Source organism: Eptesicus fuscus, chromosome 18 (genome assembly GCF_027574615.1).
Source record: "Eptesicus fuscus isolate TK198812 chromosome 18, DD_ASM_mEF_20220401, whole genome shotgun sequence".
Classification (NCBI taxonomy): Eukaryota; Metazoa; Chordata; class Mammalia; order Chiroptera; family Vespertilionidae; genus Eptesicus; species Eptesicus fuscus.
Genome location: NC_072490.1, coordinates 39,449,443 through 39,468,799, shown reverse-complemented (window position 1 = coordinate 39,468,799; position 19,357 = coordinate 39,449,443). Strand labels below are relative to the sequence as shown.

General features: G+C 37.6%; 1 protein-coding gene and 1 pseudogene across 2 annotated transcripts in view; both read left to right on the top strand.

Annotated features, from left to right (window-relative positions):
* Window positions 1–19,357, top strand: part of GRM7 (glutamate metabotropic receptor 7) — a 734,510-nt gene that overhangs the window by 39,605 nt on the left and 675,548 nt on the right. The gene's annotated exons all lie outside the window — the stretch shown is intronic.
* LOC114228634 (U6 spliceosomal RNA) lies at window positions 704–787 on the top strand (annotated as a pseudogene).

The following is a 19,357-nucleotide window of genomic DNA, read 5'->3' as shown; positions in this document are numbered from 1 at the left end:
TGTCCCCATTCAGTATGGTCCTCTTCTACCTCCAACCCTATCATTCTAGCTAAGATATTTAGATTGATTGAAGGAATATAAATGAGTACTAGATTTCTTTAAAAAAATGATATTTTATTGATTGCAGAGAAGGGAAGAGGAAGAGAGAGATAGGAACATCAATGAGGAGAGAGAATCATTGATCAGCTGCCTTCTGCACACCCCCTTCTGGGGATCAAGCTGGCAACCCAGGCATGTGCCCTTGACCAGAATTGAACCTGGGACCCTTCAGTCTGCAGGCCGACGCTCTATCCACTGAGCCAAACCAGCTAGGGCTGAGTACTAGATTTCAAATCACATAGTCTTGGACAAGTGATTACCATCATGCACTGAGGATGTTCAGAAGGCTTTGCTCTCACAGTGGGCTGTAAACCCATATGTGCACCAAGCATTTTCAAGGGACATAATGATATACACTACATTTCACTTATTTCTTACTAATATTTTCCCTGGTGTTTTTAAATTTCTTTATTGATTAAGGTATTACATACATGTCCTTATTCCCCCATTACCCCTCAGACTTCATTCATGCCCTTACCCCCCTGTTGTCTGTGTCCATTGATTAGGCTTATATGCATGCATATAAGTCCTTTGGTTGATCTCTCCCCCTTACCTCCACTGTCCCCTACCTTCCCTGGGGTTTGACATTCTGATCGATGTTTCTGCGCATATACTAAAATTGAAACGATACAGAGAAGATTAGCATGGCCCCTGTGTTTTGTTTTGTTTTGTTTTTTTTTTTTTTTTTGTGTGTGTGTGTGTGTGTGTGTGTGTGTGTGTGTGTTTAGCATATATTGTACAAAGAACTAAAATTTATTGAAAAGTGCCTCTAGGATTAAAAATGCTATTTCTGAGTATACATTAGATTTTTACCTTGAAGCATTTTTTATATAATCAATAGCTACTTAAAGTGGACTAAAGATATGCACAATTCTTGTGCTGGGTTCTTTTTTATTTTTCAATTTAAAAGGTAGTAAATGCTTGAAGAAAAATAAAAATATAAAGTAAGAAGCAAAAACTCTCCACTACCCCATCCCAACCCTCACAGGGGAAATTACAATAAAGTTAAGATATCAATTTAAAAATTATTTACAAGGTCAAAGTGATTCTAAAATGTCCTTGGAGACATTTGATCACTGAAGGATTATGTTGAAGAATGTACGTAACATTTTGATCTCAGATCCAAAATATGTTGGCAAAAAGTAAAAATATTGCTCTAACATCATGCTCACAAATCCTAGCACTATATTTAGAACTAAAGAAAAATTTAGGATCATTGGGTCCAATTTCACATTTTCATATGAGGAATCTGAAAATTCATGAATCATTGAAGGATCTCTAATTGCTTCCAAGTAGTTTCAGAATGCTATTTTCTCCTAGTTTGACCATGAAAAGAATGGATTTAGAGAGAGGAATAAATTCCTTTAGAGGAGGAATAAATTGCTTTAGAATAGGAGTAAGGCCATTTTGATTTTAAGGAATCATGGAGAAATTAAGATTATTCTTTTATAATTTCCTAGTGGATAGAGCTCTTCTAAGATTACATCTCATTAAGGTAGAGAAATGTAGGATATTATCTAGAAAATCACATCAATCCACTTCCAGTTAAGCCTATTCTGGACAAATACATCTTTAACTTCATTTGTATTGTATAGTATTTTAAATTATGAATTTGCTTTATCTTCTCAAGTCAGTTTATTCTAGCCATGTGGGTTTTTTTCTCTATTTATTCCTCCCTCTTTTCCTTTCTTCTTACTCCCTTTCTATTAGTGAATTGGAAAGAAAGTTTCTTTACATATGCTCAACTATGCAATACCAAAACCTCTAAATATAACATATGTTTTCTAAAAAGATAATAACTAAGAAAATTACAGAGCAGAATCTAAAACTGTTTGCTGTTTTCTGTCTTAAAGTAGTTTGGAAACCTCTCTTTTCTAATTCAGGGATGCCAGTTGAGCCTTTGTTTCCAAAACAAAAACAATTAGCTTACATAGTTCTTTTACAAGGTTATCTTCACCTTCGGAAATTAGTAATGATGAAAAGAATGTGATGTATTTAGATAATGTCTTCTTTTTCTTCTCATGGGCTCCATGCACTTCCATTTACAGCCCTATCCTATTTAATTCTCCAACAAACCTGAGAGGGAACAGGGGGGCAGACTGTTCTTTCCCTCATTTCACAGATGAGAAAACTGAGGTTCAAAAAGGTTAAATGATTCAGCCAAGGTCATTCTTTGAGATGATGCCAGAGCCAAGAATAGCACCCCTATCCTCTCTAATGTGATTCTACTCACTGGTCCACTCTGACTGCAAAAATGCACTCTATCTGTCCTCACACAGTCCCTGAAATGTCTTTTTATTGTGACACTAAGAGAGTGACAAGACTGACCAAGCACAAAGAATGCTGTACAAAAGGAGCAGCCTTTTTGGTTGTTGCTGTTGACTCTGTCCCATAAAATTCCACAGCCACACTGCATGAGAAACAAGAGACATCCATTATGATCATGTTCTCATTAGTTCTGGCTAGAACTAGATTTTGCAGAAATTAAAGCTATGTCTTCTGGCCTGACTGCTACAATGAGTGCCTCGGGAGTCAGAGATGCATTGCTGCTCAGGTAAGTCAAGAATGCCCTTTGCTAATTGTTTCTCCTCCACTTCTTCGAGAATTTAAATGAATGATCAGCATCATATATTATACTTCAGTACTATTCATCATCCAGCTTGCACATATTTGCAGGAAAGAAAGTTGCCCAAGTCATTAAATCCTCCCATGATTCAAAATCTAATGACCTCAGGTGGCAGTCCAGTAGGTAGCGTACTAGGTGCATTAAATCATCTCTGTTATGGACCTACAAGAACATGACCTCAGGCTTACCAAGCTGTTTCTTCACGAAATGAAAATTGAACTGTGAGGTAAGGGAAAGCCTTCGAAAGTGCCTGGCTCTTGCAGTCACTTAATAAGGCCCACAGCATTTCTAGCCACTCAGCTTGCCCTTTGATTGGTGGTTACTCGAAAATCAATGATAATAAAGCTGTCCAACTCTTCCAAGACTTTTCTCTCTGTTTTCTATCTCTCGAATGTGTAATAAAGCAAACCACTCATTTTGTCCATTATCTTGTGTCAATTACTGATCAGGGATAAGTAAGTCTTCCTCTGTGAGCTCCCCCAGGAAAGTCCCAGGGTCTTATTTTCCACTACCTTAGGCATCTAGCACAGTCCTTGGCACAGATCAGTCACTCAAAAATGTCAGTTAGATGGCTGGATGGATTGTCAATGTCTTGCAACCCACAAATGACTATATTGATATCATGATTTTTACTTTATATAACCAGGAAATGACTTAGGTCTGGGAAATAAATCTCTAACACCTGTCCCTTTCGTGTTCATTACAGTTCTTGGTAGTTTATCATGACATTGGGTTTAAGTAAATTTGCTAGAGTTTCTCACCAAACTCACAAAAACATTTTACTTACTAGATTAACCAGTTTATTATAAAGAGATATAACTCAGGAATAGCCAAATGGAACACCCACACAGGGCTAGGTATGGGGAAAGAGCTTGGAGCTTCCATGCCCTCTATTGTGTACCAACTCCCCAAATTTCCATGGATTCACCAACCTGGAAGATCCCTGAACCATGTGTATCCTTTTGGGTTTTTATGGGAGCTTCACTTTACAGGTATGGTTGACTCAGTCATTGGCCAGTGGCCATTGAAGTCAGTCTTCAGCCCCTCCTCTCCTCCCCTCTTCAGGGTCATGGGACTGAACATTCCAACACTCTAATCACACAGTTGGATCCATAGGCAACTAGCCCCTGTCCTTAGGTGGAGTCCAAAGGTCTCCTTATTAACATAACAAAAGACACCATTGTTTCAGCCATCACTTAGGGAATTCCAAGGGTTTTAAGAGCTCCAGCCAGAAACAGGACAATGACTAAACATAAGTTTCTTATTATAAATCACAATATCACAGTTATCTAATGCTTGCCCCATCCCAAACAGGTGGTAGTCACCAGGGAAAATAACCTAATATCCAATCTTTGCTACATATTTTTTAAATCAGATTTAAGAAGAGATATTTTATGGCTAATAAAAACTTCACCTACTCCTTATTCATTTTTACATTTTTTAGTTTAGTTTTGAAAATTGTCTTACGTATCTAAAGGTGAGAACTAAATTTTTCAAGGTAATTTTTTTTTCTCCTTTTAAGGTAGATTTAGTGATGCTAGCAACATGTGACAGTCATGTTTATGACCTTTTTGAAGTGATTTGCATTACCTCAGCTCATTTGAATTCAACAACTATAAGCAAAAATTAAATTTTATAATTATGGTAATTTTTCAGGTTGATGACACTAGATTATTAAACAAGATCTCAGATTTAAATCAGAATATTCCCTAAATATGTTCCAAAGAAGACTGATTTCATGGTCATTCTAATTAGTCAAATAGCCATTTGATTGTTTAGTGCCTTCACTCTGAGTTTGTTAAATATTTTTCATATCAACTGTGCTTCCATGGAACTTTGATGTTAAGTGAAAGAAAAAAGAAAGATTTATGGAATAAAAATAATTTGAGAAATGCTCTATTCAATAAAATTAAACATGTTTCTTGTCTGGGGGACTTTTGAGATGTGGAATGAGCTATGAATTTACTTGTTAGTAGAATTTGGTGTGAAGTGTTTTTATACTTCATTTGGCTACACAACCTTTTGTGGATGGAAATTTTAAGGATTCTTATTTCTAGAAACATTAGAAAATGCTGTTTTAGTCTCAGTTATGCCCATTGAAATCCGCATTTGGAAGGAGGCCCACAGGTGAGTTTATCCACTTTCCGATCTGGATATCTACACTATACCCCTGTTCTAGGCTCATCTGGCTGTGGAGGAATATTCAGCTGATCCTGTAGTTGGAAAGCTCGTCTGTTAGACGTTTAAAAAAAATTTTTAAGTGCGTTTTACTATTAGAAAATTTTAACTTTAAAAATTTGCTTATTGGCCCTAACTGGTTTGGCTCAGTGGGTGGAGCATTGGCCTTCGGACTGAAGGGTCCCAGGTTTGATTCCAGTCAAGGGCATATGCCTGGGTTTTGTGCTCGATCCCCGATGTGGGGCATGCAGGAGGCGGCCTATCAATGATTCTCTCTCATCATTGATGTTTCTATCTCTCTATCCCTCTCCCTTCCTCTCTAAAATCAATAAAAATATATTTTTTTAAAAATTGTTTATTGGATCTAGATCTGATTTCTGGATTAAGACATATCCTACTCAGGTAAAAGAATCTTTATTTTTCATTGATGCTTTTATACCTGAAAAATAAAACCACTTAAAATCCACAAACAATAATCATTTATATGATAATTATATCTCAATAAAACTGGAACAATTAAAGACCAAGGTTTAATTGAAACTAGTTTTAAAAATAATTTTGATTTGAAATTTATGTTGAAATAGGTTTGTCATTAAGTAAATAAAACTAGTGAATTTTCTCATATATCTAATAAAATTTAGATGGAATTGCAATTATGCAGAATTGCTAGAATGAAAAAAAACAAAATAATTACATGTTGCTTTGAGTGATTATTCCAACAAAACTGGATTAAAGCACAGTGCGCTGCCCTTCACTGCACGGTCAATGTTAGCAGCTCAATCGAGTAGGATGGTTCTAACAATCACCCAATGTTTCAGGAATAAAGTGATATTAAATAGGAGTATTGTATTTTTATGACTTTTATCCAAAGCATTCATTATTTTCCCTAAGGCCTTTTCTTAATTATTTGATATCGAAATAAATTTACTTTGCAGTCCTTATTGCGCCCCTTTCTTTCTTTGAATTGTAAACTATATGTTTTTGCCAGATCCTCATTTATCAATGACTTTGTATGTTTAGTCTAGCAGATTTTTAATATGATTTACAATGGCTTCATGTATCTCTAGATCTGCATGATTTAGAGTTTCGCTTTGCAGTTTATTTGAATTTCATTTCTATTACGTACATAGTAGAAATATCTATATGAATGTATAGTGTATATGGTATTATATCATGCTTAGAAGGAATGGATTCTCTGGGCAACTTAAAATCATGAGGACATAGATGAGTATGCTTGGATATCAAGAACCCCCTGCTAGGTGAAAATAGGAATAATGAACTCCCAAATCTTCTCATCTCTGTTCTTACTTTCCTCCAGTCCTTCATTCTGGAGCCCTAATTCTCTTGTCAATACTGCATTGTTGACTGTGTGCAGGCCTTTCATCACCTCCTCATTGCTAGGTCCCAGTGTGATGACCTTTTGGTTTTATCTTTTGTTTTTGAAGTGGTGATCTTAGTCAAGCCAGAAGCGTGTTCCATTCAAGGTTTAGAGTTTCAGCAGTTTTAATAGTAAGGTAAGGATGGGTTGTCCTCAACCAGCACAGTCTTCCACCCAAACTTTCTTTTGAGTAACTTCCTAAAATAGAAAGACAACCAGACTGAATGATTGAATCTATAACTATGACTAGAAATTTACTTCTCAACCTTAGCTTCCTGGGCATGCCATCCTTCTGCTCAAAAGCACCCTGCCAGATAAAATCTCAGTTCTCTAGCTTGGCATTCAAGATAGTGCATACTCTGCTCCCCTCAAATTTATTTCTAGCCCCACTCCTTGCTTCTTTCTTTCACACATGAAATATCTGTTCATCTGGCTGCATTCACTTATCTGGAGCACAGGAGTTACTTTTTTTTTTTTAATCCTAACCTGAGGATATTTTTTCCATAGATTTTTAAAAAGAGAATCGAGGTGAGAGAGGAGGAGGGGAGAGAGAGAGAAAGATTGATGTGAGAGAGACTGCAACCAAGGTACCTGCCCTTGACTGGGACTCAAATCTGCCACCCTTCTGTCTGCAGGCTGACACTCTAACCACTGAGAAAAACTGGCCAGGGCCAAGTTTTTTTTTAATTATTATTATTGAATTTATTGGGTGATATTGACTAATCAAATTATATAGTTTTCACATTTACAATTGTATAATACATCATCTGTATATTGTATTGTGTGTTTACCACCCCAAGTCAAGTCTCCTTCCATCACCATTTATCCCCCCTTTACCCTCTCCGACAACTTCTTTTTCTCATATTCCAATGTGTCCTGTTTCCTTTGCCTAGAAAATCCCTTCAAATTCTTCACAGTTCTAAATCCAACTTGGCCTTTACTACCTTTACTACTTGGCCTTAAGAAAATGTTATCCTTTTCAGGATCAATAAGTCAATCAATCAATAAAGCATTAATATCTTCATAGGTTCCTTCAACAAAGTTTTACCTCCTCAATCCACATAAAGTCAATTTTTATTAATAATAGCTATATTGCTCCCCTAGAAATGTGTTTTAACTCACTTATTTAACTACATGCTATCTAAAATGATAGTATAATATTTGTCATTGTGTTGGTTATTTTTACATTTAATGTTTTTAAGACATTATCAGCTGGCAATGTCAGCTCCTTGAGGCTTTAAAGTATACCTTAGCGATTTTTCCAATCCCCTAATGCCCTGTCTTGTTTTACACTTAGTGTGTGTTCAATAAATTTGACTTTGACATTTTAGAAAATGAAGAAAACTTCCCCTAGTCCTACCCATCTCTATTCTTGAGAAGTGTGGCTCCTCTCTCTTTTTACACAGCATTATTCTTTCACAGCAGCTGGTCAAATGTGTTTGATGAAACTGCAAGAAAAAATTTTTACATGTTTTAAGACCTAAGCCAATATGCATAGTCATATGCAGTACTTTTTCCGCATGATGATTGTATTCTTAAACGTATACAATGGAGACTTGTACTTTTATAATTTTATGATGAATCATGTAAAATAGTCACCAATATTTTAAAATACTTTTTAGAGTGAAATTTTTTTCTAAGTGTTTTTTTTTAATTTTTATAACTACAACAATTATTTTACAATTAAGAGGAGCCAAAACATTATAGTTTTTTGTTTTTGTTCTTTTTGTTTGTTTTATACCATATTATAAATATGGAGATATTGGGACTACTTTTACTTATATTCTATAGCAGTACATAAGCACAATGTTTTTTAAAATCTCATGTATAAATATTAAATTTTATCATTACTTGGGTGCCAGATATGAAGAAATGCGAATCATTGAAATATTTCTAATTTCCTGATTTTAAAATAGGAAGCACTTTCTCAAATCTTCATCTCCTCCCACAGTCATCAAGTTTCCATCTTTAACAAAAGTCACATGGTTCTATGCATGCCAATGAAGTTGACTGTTAAATTTACAAATTCATGCTAATGTGTCCTCTGCTAATGTTGGGAAATTTTTTCTGTGTATCCATTGATATTTCACTCTTCATCAATGTGGTATAAATGCTTGGGTGAGTTTGACCAAAAGGCGTCTAAATTCATGGAAATTAATGTGGAAGTGGGACAATAGAATGAAATATCGCAACTGATGGGCTTGATGCTCTTATTTCATTCTTTACTCAAACATATTAAACGTAGATTTTTTAAAACTCAGTCTCGGTTCTATATATGTAGTTCAGTCAGCAGCAGAATTATTTCTAAAGCATCCTATCTTCCAACCCAGCCCATCAACTTCAGCCTATACACATAAAAGCAAATTCAGACCTAGATTGGTTTTTCTCTGTTCCAATCAGCAAGGTGTAGAGAGAAAATAGGAATCCCATTTGAGTAGAGTTTCCAATATAGACTCAGGGTAAATTTTTAACATGGTGCTGTCATTGTTCATGTTCCAATGAAACCAATTTATTGATTAGTCTTTTGTTCTTACAAAATCCTGTATTCCTTCATTCAGCACATTTCCATATACTTCCCCTGTACCAAATACTGAAGCTACAGTGGTGAACAAATCAGACCAAGCCCATATAGTCATAGTTCTTACATTTCAGAAAGCACACAGGACTACAAGGACCAGTTGGAAGAAGGGGCTCAGACATCAATTAAGTAATCACACAAATATATGTGAAATGAATAATGCTGCTAAGGAGCAAGTCAAAGGGGATCCACTGTTTTTCAGGAGGTCCAAGAAAGACTTCCCCGTGGCAGTGCCGTTTGAACTGAGATCAGAGGAGTGCGTTACCTAAGGCCTAATGGCAGTGATGGGGAGAGTTCAAGAAACGAGCCTTACCGGGAGATGTAACTTTATTAATTCAGAACCTATTATGTGCCTATACTATTCCCAGCCCTGAGCTGTAAGAAAAAAAGAAAAAAAAAAGAATGATTCCAGCCCTCGCTGCTTTGGCTCAGTGGATGGAGCTTCGGCCTTCGGACTGAAAGGTTGATTCTGGTCAAGGGCACACGCCCAGGTTGCGGGCTCCATCCTTAGTATGGGGCTTGCAGGAGGCAGCCGATCAATGATTCTTTCTCATCATTGATGCTTCTGTCTCTCTCTCCGTCTCCCTTCCTCTCTGAAATCAATAAAAAATATATTAAAAACAAAAACAAAAGAATGATTCCCAAAAACTGAAGTGACAGCTGGGTGGAGACAGGGTATGTTGCAAAATGAGCTGATTTAAGGAAACCACTCTAAGTAACCCTGAGGATTTTTTTCCAGTTCAGACATAGTTGTCTCCTTTTGCCTAGGAAGGAGGTAGCAGAGACTCCTAGTATCTCTATTCAGAAGAATCTCAGCAAGCCTGTCACTAGTTGTGTGACCCCAGGCAGATTACTTAACCGCTTTATGCCTCAGTTTTCTCCTCTGTCAAATGATAGGCTTAATAATGCCATTTAGGGTTTTGTGAGGATTTGATAAGAGTTTATGAAAATGTCCAGCAAATAAGCTCTACATAAATATTAACTATTGCAGTTGTATGGCATTTTTGCCTATAGTTTACTAAATTAGAAGTTGAGGAAAATGAATGTAATTAAACAATGGTGAATGTTAGCATCATACTTATTCAAAGTAAATTGCAAGTGATAAAAAATTCCTTACAAGGCCAAAATTCAGATAGACAGAAAAATGTTGAAAGAAGCAAAGCTGATGATAGAAACTGCTTAAAATATATGCATTAGAAAATGACACCTAGGAAAACTGGAAATCAATAAAGTTTTGTTAATTGCTATTTTTTGGAAAGGGATGATGGATGTTTGCAATAAACTTAAATGGAAATTTTTTAAAAAAAATGTTCCCTGGGAAGAGAGAGGCACAAACAAATGCTCATGATTTCATGGCTTGGGCTGAAGCATTTCTCAAATGTCCTTGAAAGTTCCCAAAGACAATCTTTCCTAGAAAAGTATTTCTCCTGTGAGCAAATAATGTTCTTGCCTAGATATGAAATTACATTGCAACTGAGCTGATAGCAAGATTGAAAGCAGAAGTTCAGGGGGGGAAAAACCCACATCACATTGCAAACTAGAGTTCGAGGCTCTACCTCAACCTTATAAGGGATATCCTATGTCTTAAATCAAAATAGTCCAAACAAGAAATTTGCCTACTCTTTACCTACCATTAGAGGTCTTTATTTGCAGTTATGATTTATCATGAATCTTTTTGCCTTAAACTTTTTAAAAAAATATATTTTAATGATTTTTTACAGAGAGGAAGAGAGTGGGATAGAGAGGTAGAAACATCAATGAGAGAGAAACATCGATCAGCTGCCTCCTGCACACTGGGGATGTGCCCAAGGTACATGCCCTTGACCGGAATCGAACCTGGGGCCCTTCAGTCTGCAGGCCGACGCTCTATCCACTGAGCCAAACCGGTTTCAGCTTGCCTTAAACTTTTTATGGTTTTGCTGCATAATTGATAAGCTGATGTTTCTTTTCAAGGAGTCCTATAGCAATGACATTTAAAATATCTCCTTGCTTGTCTGGCCAGCATTGCTCAGTGGTTGAGCATCGACCTGTGAACCAGGAAGTCACAGTTCAATTCCAGGTGAGGGTACTTGCCTGGGGTTGTGGACTTGATCCCCAATAGGGGGCATGTAGGAGGCAGCCTATCAATGATTCTCTCTCATCATTGATGTTTCTATCTTTCTCTCCCTCTCCCTCCCTCTCTCTAAAATCAATAAAAACATATTAAAAATAAAATATTTCCTTGCTTTTGAAGAAAGCTTCCTATTTTCCAAGGTACTTTATATGTGCATCTCTATGAGGCAGGTAGAGCAAGAACTGTCAACAGTATTTTACAGAAGAAGAAATGGAGGCTGTAAAGGAAAGCTGCTTGTTCAAGGTCATTCGGTGAGTTAGACAAGGATTGCATCACAGGAAGAATCCAAGTTCAGTAGGGAGATCTTAAGGTTTCAGTCCACCTTTTCACAAGTATTTTTTTTTCATACATTTTCCATTTATGCAAAATGAAGTCCATTAGGTACCTAGCACTTCCCTCATGCTACTTAGTCTAGTGAGGCAACCTGATGAAGATGACTCAAACTATTCAGATGGCTGATCACATGAGTTTTAGAATTTGAATTCCAGCTCCATCCCTTACTTGAAAGAAGTGTCTTAACCTCTCAGAGTCTGTTTCTCCTACTATTATTACATGACAGTTATTTAAAAATATATATATTCTTACTGATTTCAGAGAGGAAGGGAGAGGAAGAGAGAGAGAGATAGAAATGTCAATTATAGAGAAAATCATTGATTGGCTGCCTCCTGCACACCCCCTCCTGCATGCAACTGGGGCATGTGCCCTGACTGGGAATGGAACTGTGACCTCCTGATTCATAGGTCGACGCTCAACCGTTGACCCACACGGGCCAGGCAATTTTAATAGTGTTGTATATGTTCATCCATTCACTCAATGAAGCACCTACTATATGTGAAATACTCTGCTAAGAATGGTTAAACTCCTCTCGGAGGCTGGAAGGGATCGTGCAGTAGATAGCAGAGGGTAGTTTAGAGTTGAGGCTTGACTTGACCGTAGGAGCAGGTAAAAGGCTCAGATGAGCTGCAGGAGAAAGGACTCCTCTCCACAGATCATAGAGGCAGGCCCAGAGACATTTGAAGTGACACATGTTGTGACTTTAGACAGACGTACCACACTTCCAGCCTCAGTTTCCACGTATTGAAGATGGGAATGATGATCAAACAAGCCTCACAGAGTTCAGTGGTACAGATTAAATTAAGATTACATAAGCATGGCAAGTGGCATAAGAATTTGGTAACTTATTTTATATGAGTGAATATGTAAATAAAAGCAGTCTCCACGATCCTCTCTATACCAGTGATCGCAGCACTCGGATTTTCCAGCTGAGTCTGGACATGGACTGCCATCATATTCAGCCATCATATCAGGTAGCCCTGACCATATTGATCAGTTGGAAACTCTTGCCCCTCTGCTGTAATATAATTTAATTTTAATTTTAGTTATTTACATATGTGGGCATAAATAGCAGGAAACTTAAGTATATTTCAGAATTTTGCTTCAAAAATTTAGCAAACTATTCTTTTACTATTTCTCATTTTACCTTTGAATACACTGAGCAGTTACATTTCTTCTGCACCCAGGCAAAGAGACTCTTAAGAAAACATTCGAAAAAGTTAATTTCATATATAAAATAATGGGAGTCTCTCCCTACTTGATCTAGATGTATACTAACTCTAACTTTGGGGGGTACCACAGACAAAGGCCATTTTTAGAAGATTCTAAATTATTTCATTCCTGATACTGTATTTAGTCAGAGTAAGAAGTTAGGATTTTATGAAAACATTTTCCTTTTCTCGTACCTGTACTTGTCAGAGACAATGTGTGCCTGCTCCACCATGAGTTCTTCAACTAGTTGAGATGCTAAAATCAGGGATGAAGGTTAGTTTCTGCTGATTTAGTTTACCCTGATAAAATTATGATTGTTCAGCAAACATTTGGTATGCCTTTCCTAAAAAAGAAAGTTTAAAAAAATACAAAAATTACATAATCCTATTTGCTCATGATTCTGGGATCTTTTACATTTATACATGTTTATTTACTTAGAGCAATTTTAGGTTCACAGCAAAATTGAGCAGAAGGTATAGAGATTTCCCAGACATGCCTGTCCTCTGGCCCACCCACACACGCAGTCTGTCCCACTATCAGCATCTCTCACTAGAGTGGTATATTTATTACAATTAATAAACCTAGGTTGTTACATCATTATCAACCAGAATCCAGAGTTAAACTTAGGGTTCACTCATGGTGGTGGGTTGGACAAATTTATAATGACATTATAGCAGTATGCAGAGTAGTTTCACTACCCTATGAATCCTCTGTGTTCTCTCTATTCATCCCTTCATCTCCACTAAATTCTGATAACCACTGATCTTTTTACTATCATATAGGTGGGATCATACTATATGTAGCATTTTCAAATTGGCTTCTTTCACTTACTATTATGCAGTTAAGTTCCCTCTGAGTCTTTTCGTATCATATGCTTTTATAGAAGGTAGTATACACAATGGGTGAGATTCAGAGAAAGCTTTGTTCCATGACTTGGCTATAGCAATTACAATTTTTTTAAATTGATTTTAGAGAGAAAGAGAGAAAGATTGAGAAAGGTTTGTTGTTCCACCTATCTACGCATTCATTGGTTGATTTCTGTATGTGCCCTGATTGGGAATGAAATCCACAATATTGGAATATCGGGACAATGCTCTAACCAACTTAGCTACCCAGCCAGGGCAGATATCCATTAATATATAATACATAGCCACTAAGAGCTGTAGAGCATGACATCAATGTAAAGCATAGTTTTCTTGTTTTAATTTAAATATTTGCATACTCTTGCCCTAACTGGTTTGGCTCAGTGGATAGAGCGTTGGCCTGCGGACTCAAGGGTCCCAGGTTCGATTCTGGTCAAGGGCATGTACCTTGGTTGTGGGCACATACCCAGTGGGGAGTGTGCAGGAGGCAGCTGATCAGTGTTTCTGACTTTCTATCGCTCTCCCTTTCTCTCTGTAAAAAATTAATAAAATATATTTAAAAAAATAAGTATTTGTGTACTCTTCATTATTTAGAGAAGATATTTGAAATTGCTAAACTATAATTAGTGATGTAGCAATCATGAAATTTTAACAATCCTCAAATCATGAAAAATAGAGATGGATGACTTTCCTCACACATTTATAAGAAAATATTTCTGCAGACAAAATTAAACTAGTTTGATGTTGCCTCTCATGAGTTGCCAGGCTTAATAGCCACTTACTTTCAATCACTCTAACACCCATGATTCCCAGCACTTGGGGCTGGGCCAATCCTCCCTTTGGGTTCCCTGACCTGATTGAGTTGCTTTTCATGTACTGCTCATATGTGAAAGCCCTATTTCCAAAAAGTGGCTTCTGTGTGAGTTCCTTATACTCATATCTCATTTCGTTTTGCCTGATTGGACCCAGACATACTAGTACTCTCAAGAGTCATACATTCCCAAAAATGTCATCAGCATGTGTCTAGCCAATAGGAAGAACATGATCTAAAGATACTTCTCAGCTTATGACAGCTTTAGAGAAGACCATAGTGGCAGATGATTTGTAAATAGCAGAGTATAGCTTCTGGAGACTGGCTGACATTCTCATGTGAAACAGCATGAAAATGCCTTCCAAAGGCAGCCATCACCTTAATTTAGAGGAGTCTTCCTTCAGCAACTGCATTAGCCCATGCAGCATCCTTACTTTGGCTTATCTATGTGGCTCAGTTCTAGCCCCCAGCAGGAAACAAGGCTGCCAAGAGGCAACTTGTTTGTCTTGGGAGCCAGCCCAACATGAAAAGTTTGCAGGTGGAATCAGAAAGAGCAGCTGCAGGAGGAGAGGGGGGGGAGGTAGATGACAGCTAATGATTCAGAAAGCAATTTGCATGTGAGCCTTCTGCTTAACAGGAGGTAGCATGTGCGATGGTTTACCATCCACCACCAAGCTGGCTTCTCTACCCTGAGCCCTCATTCAGTCAATACCGGAGTCCTGAGGGAATGCCCAGCACACAACTTCTACTTACCTGAGTTAACACGACCTGCCATCTAGAATTTCAAAGAGCTTTGCATTTATGAGAACACAGGGATTTATTTCATCCTGAGACTCAGGACACCCAGTCCCACACAAACTGATTTAACAACAAATGTTGAAGTACAGATTCAAGGCCATCGAGCTACTATCCATAGACAACTCTGTATACGAGGCTCTGCACTGTGTGCTTTACATATTGGATCTTATGTAATGACAGATCTCTGAAGTGGGTGTTTTAAGATTCCTGCCAAGGGCTCTGCATACAAGGAAAAATAGCTAGAAGAGACCAAACTATTATTTATTAATAGTGAGCTAGCCCCTGTTAGCTCATTTTGGAATTCTAAAGGAGACCCTTTGCCTTCTCTCGCTCTTGCCTCCAAATCACAGATGACTAGATCACAGGAGAAGCTTAAGCTAACATGCTTTGTTCTCTAAATCATAGGCTGAGGTACTGGAATAGACTGTGTACATGTTTGCCACTTTCCAGTGCAATAACTCTACTCAGTGCTCAGTAGATGTTTGGTTATTGACCAATAACATTAGCAGGTCCTCTTCCAGGAAAAGGGCAGAAGAGGGGGAGGCACTTGATCTCTTATTACCTCCCAAATATGTGAAGGCTGAAGCATGTTTGGAGGAGAAACATACATTTCTGTAACATGTTTGATTCTCTGTTTTATATATGTGCAAAGGGAAGCTTGGAGAGGCTGTCATTTGGCTATGTGACCCAGCCCATGCTTTTAACCTTGCTATTAAACTTATTCCTTCTCACCGGCCAATTTGCCTTTTACTCTGGTGTCCTGAGAAATGGACCACGGTTCAAGATAGAACTTAACAACCATAAATAAGCTTGAAATGCATTGTATTTTCATTAGCTAAGATAGTCATTTGTTTCTTTTTTTTTTGTTGTATTTATTTAAAATTTTATTGAATTTATTGGGGTGACAGTTGATAAAATTATATAGGTTTCTCTTTTTGTAATATTTTTTATTGATTTCAGAGAGGAAGGGAGAGAGAGAGAGGGGAGAGAGAGAGAGAGAGAGAGAGAGAGAGAGAGGAGAGGGGGGGGAGGGGTGGGGAGGGGAGGGGAGGGGAGGGGAGGAGAGGAGAGGAGAGGAGAGGAGAGGAGAGAAAGAGAAAGAGAGAGAAACATCAATGACGAGAGAGAATCACTAATGGGCTGCTCTTGCACGACCCCTACTGGGGATGGAACCTGAAACCCAGGCATATGCCCTGACTGGGAATTGAACCGTGACCTCCTGGTTCAATGCTCAACCACTGAGCAACACCAGCCAAGCAATCATTTGTTTCTTTTAAGTGAAGTCTTTCACCCTTTAGTGGCCATGAGTAACTAATTATGTGCTTCAGTTGATTAAATAGATAGGTATACTATTTTACATAAGAATCATATATTTCTTTAAGCCCTATGTATGATTCTAGAGTTTAGTTTTTAAATCAAATAGGTTTCTTTTCCATGAAGGAAATGAATACAGGATATCACTTGAAATTTATCAACTTTTTGTTTCTAGTTACAAGTAGTGACTATTGTTTAGTTGTTGGACATGGTAGATAAAGCCATATCCTTCAGAAAATCACAAAATTTAGGAACTCTAGAGTGAATGTAGCTCAGAACTGTGACAAGAGACTAACTTGCTTGAAAGCATATTACAAATCAATATTGAAATAGAGCTTAACACATAATTCATCTGGAAAAAAGCTCAGAACATGATTGCCAGCTATTTAATATTCTGTTCAAAGATGATGGAAACACTGTTAAAGTATGGTATTCTGATGCCATTGGAATTGTCAGATTTCAAACAGCAGTGCATTAGTTGTGCTCCAGTGGGTAGAGAATGTTGAATAATTAAGTGAAGAGGAAGTAGGAGACCTGCATTCTAATCTGGTCTTGGCCACTGCGAGGGATAATGTTGACTTCAAGCCCATCACACAATCATTTACTGCCTTGGTTTTCTTACCTGTAAGTGAGGGAGTGACCCTAGTTCTTTAATCATCCATCATGTTCTTTAGTTCTGTGATTCTAGAAGTATCTCTTGATTTAACACAGTTTGAGGATTTATGCCTAAACTCAAGCAGGAAGAAAAACGTTCTTTTATTTCTAAAACAGCCTTGACATTGCATTAACATAGCAAATGAAATCTTTTGAGTATTGTTCAAAGAATCACCAATTTAGGATTCATCTCCACTGTTGGTTTTTATTGTCTGTTTAACTTTTACTGGATCTATAATAGTTTTATGTTTTCCTCTGCACCTGGACTAGCAGACTGAGTGGTTGGAGAACCACATTGACACTTACTTTAGATGCTTTGTTATGAGAGCCAATCTGTGATCTTTGCTCTGTCTATGAATTATTTATTTAATTCGATGTGATTTTCCCTGGATTCATGGAATTTCCTTTGTCATGATGTTTTTTAGGGGGCTGTAAATACAGCTGACAAACCCTCTCTGATGGCTGAACACATACCAGGTCTTTTGTATGAAGGATGCTAGCTATCTTCCTGCTCATAGGCCTACTACATTTCCATTCATTTACTTTTTTTCTGCTCACCTATGACAGTAGTGTCTGTGGAGTAAATAAAATAATGACACCTGATACTTATTTAAATTGGAGTCAGAAAACTTGACGTTTTTCTAATGTTTTAAATTTGCTGGCTTCATGGCAATGTGCACATCTCTTACTTTCTCTGGATCTCAATTCACCTTCTATATGGGAATAACTATGCCTACCACACAATGTGATAAATTTGAAAGAAATTCTACCCATCTGCTACAAGGTTGGGGAAAATAATTGGATTTATTTTCACCAGATTTGGAGGCACATGTTTCCAATGGTTTGTTTGAACACATTGGCTACATGGAGTAGGGTGGGGCACTCTGGAGGCACCTCAAAGAGGTAGACAGATATCTCCCAGAGTATCAACAACTAAGATAAAGTGAGAAGCATTTTGACTTCTCATCAGGAGAAAGATGATCTATGGTATTAACAATTCTTAACTTTGACTATCCATTAAAATCTCCTGGGGCTCGTTTAAAAGTCGTAATGCCCAGGGTGTAATTTACATCAATTAAATATGAATTTCTGGGGAGTTGATCTGAGGCATTGGTAAATTTTAAGGTTTGCAGAATGTGATAGTTAATATTGTGTCAACTTGACTGGATTATGTTGTACCCAGAAATGTTATTTCCGGGTGGGTCAGTGAGGGTGATTCCAGATTAGATCAGTATTTGAATCAGAAGATGAAGTAGAGCAGACTGCCCTCCCCAATTAGGTGGGCCTCATCCAACCTATTGAGGGCCTGAGAGAATAAAAAGGCAGAAGAGAGAATTCACTCTCTCATTCTGACACTCTGAGCTGGAGCATCAGCATTCCCCTGCCCTCAGACTGGACTCACCCCATCGGCCCTCCAGTTCTCAGAACTATACCACTAGCTTTCCTGGATCTGCAGCTTACATTTAACACACATATATGTTTTATATTCAATAATGTAGTATATGTTTAATATTAATTACATATAGCAAAGCAATTACATTTATATATAAACATATATGTGTGTATATATCTGTGTGTATATGATGAATAGGCAAAGTTAAGAATATGGATATATATATCTATACACGCTATATATCCTATTCTATTTCTCTGGAGAACTGTAATATGGAGGGTGATTCCAAAGCACAGTGAGGATTAAGAACTACTGTATCTGTGAAGATACTGTGGCTAAAGCGTCAGGCAAGTGGATGCTCTGACAGCAATTCTGCTGCTTACCTGGGCAGCTCAGTGAGGATGAGTAGCAAGGTGGATTTTTTTTCTCTTTTTAAATGATAGTCAATCATGTACCTGAAAGCACTTTGGGAGGCTTTAAGACACGAATTAAAGGAACTTATAGGATCTTAGCATTAAAACTACATCTCCAACACACTACTTAGTAGAAGGGATTCTAGGCCTGGGATATAGGAACCTCCATACCTGGATCATTGGGAGTGATACAGGATAGAGCCCAAATTATTGAAACTTTTGGAGAACCCTTGTAATCCTTTCGGGGGTCATGATATGAGAACTCATTGGCCCCTGGTTCCTGTTATATAGGAAATTGATACCTAAAACTTCTCAGCTAGAAGTGGAAAAGACAAATACGTACCTATCACTGAAGAAGGAAATTGAGGTGTAAGTGGGGAAGACAGAGCAAAGAAAGATAAAAGCAAAAGGAATCCATTTAGAGAAAACTTGCCCTGAGAGTGAGCCCTGGACACGGAACCATTGGTGTTTCCTGTTTCGGGATGCAGGCTCTACTCTGTGTAAGCATTTAATGAGTTTTCTTCCACATACTTTAAGGTCCATTAAAGAGATTCGCTTCTGCTGGTGCCATGTCCCATGGGATCCCAGGCACTT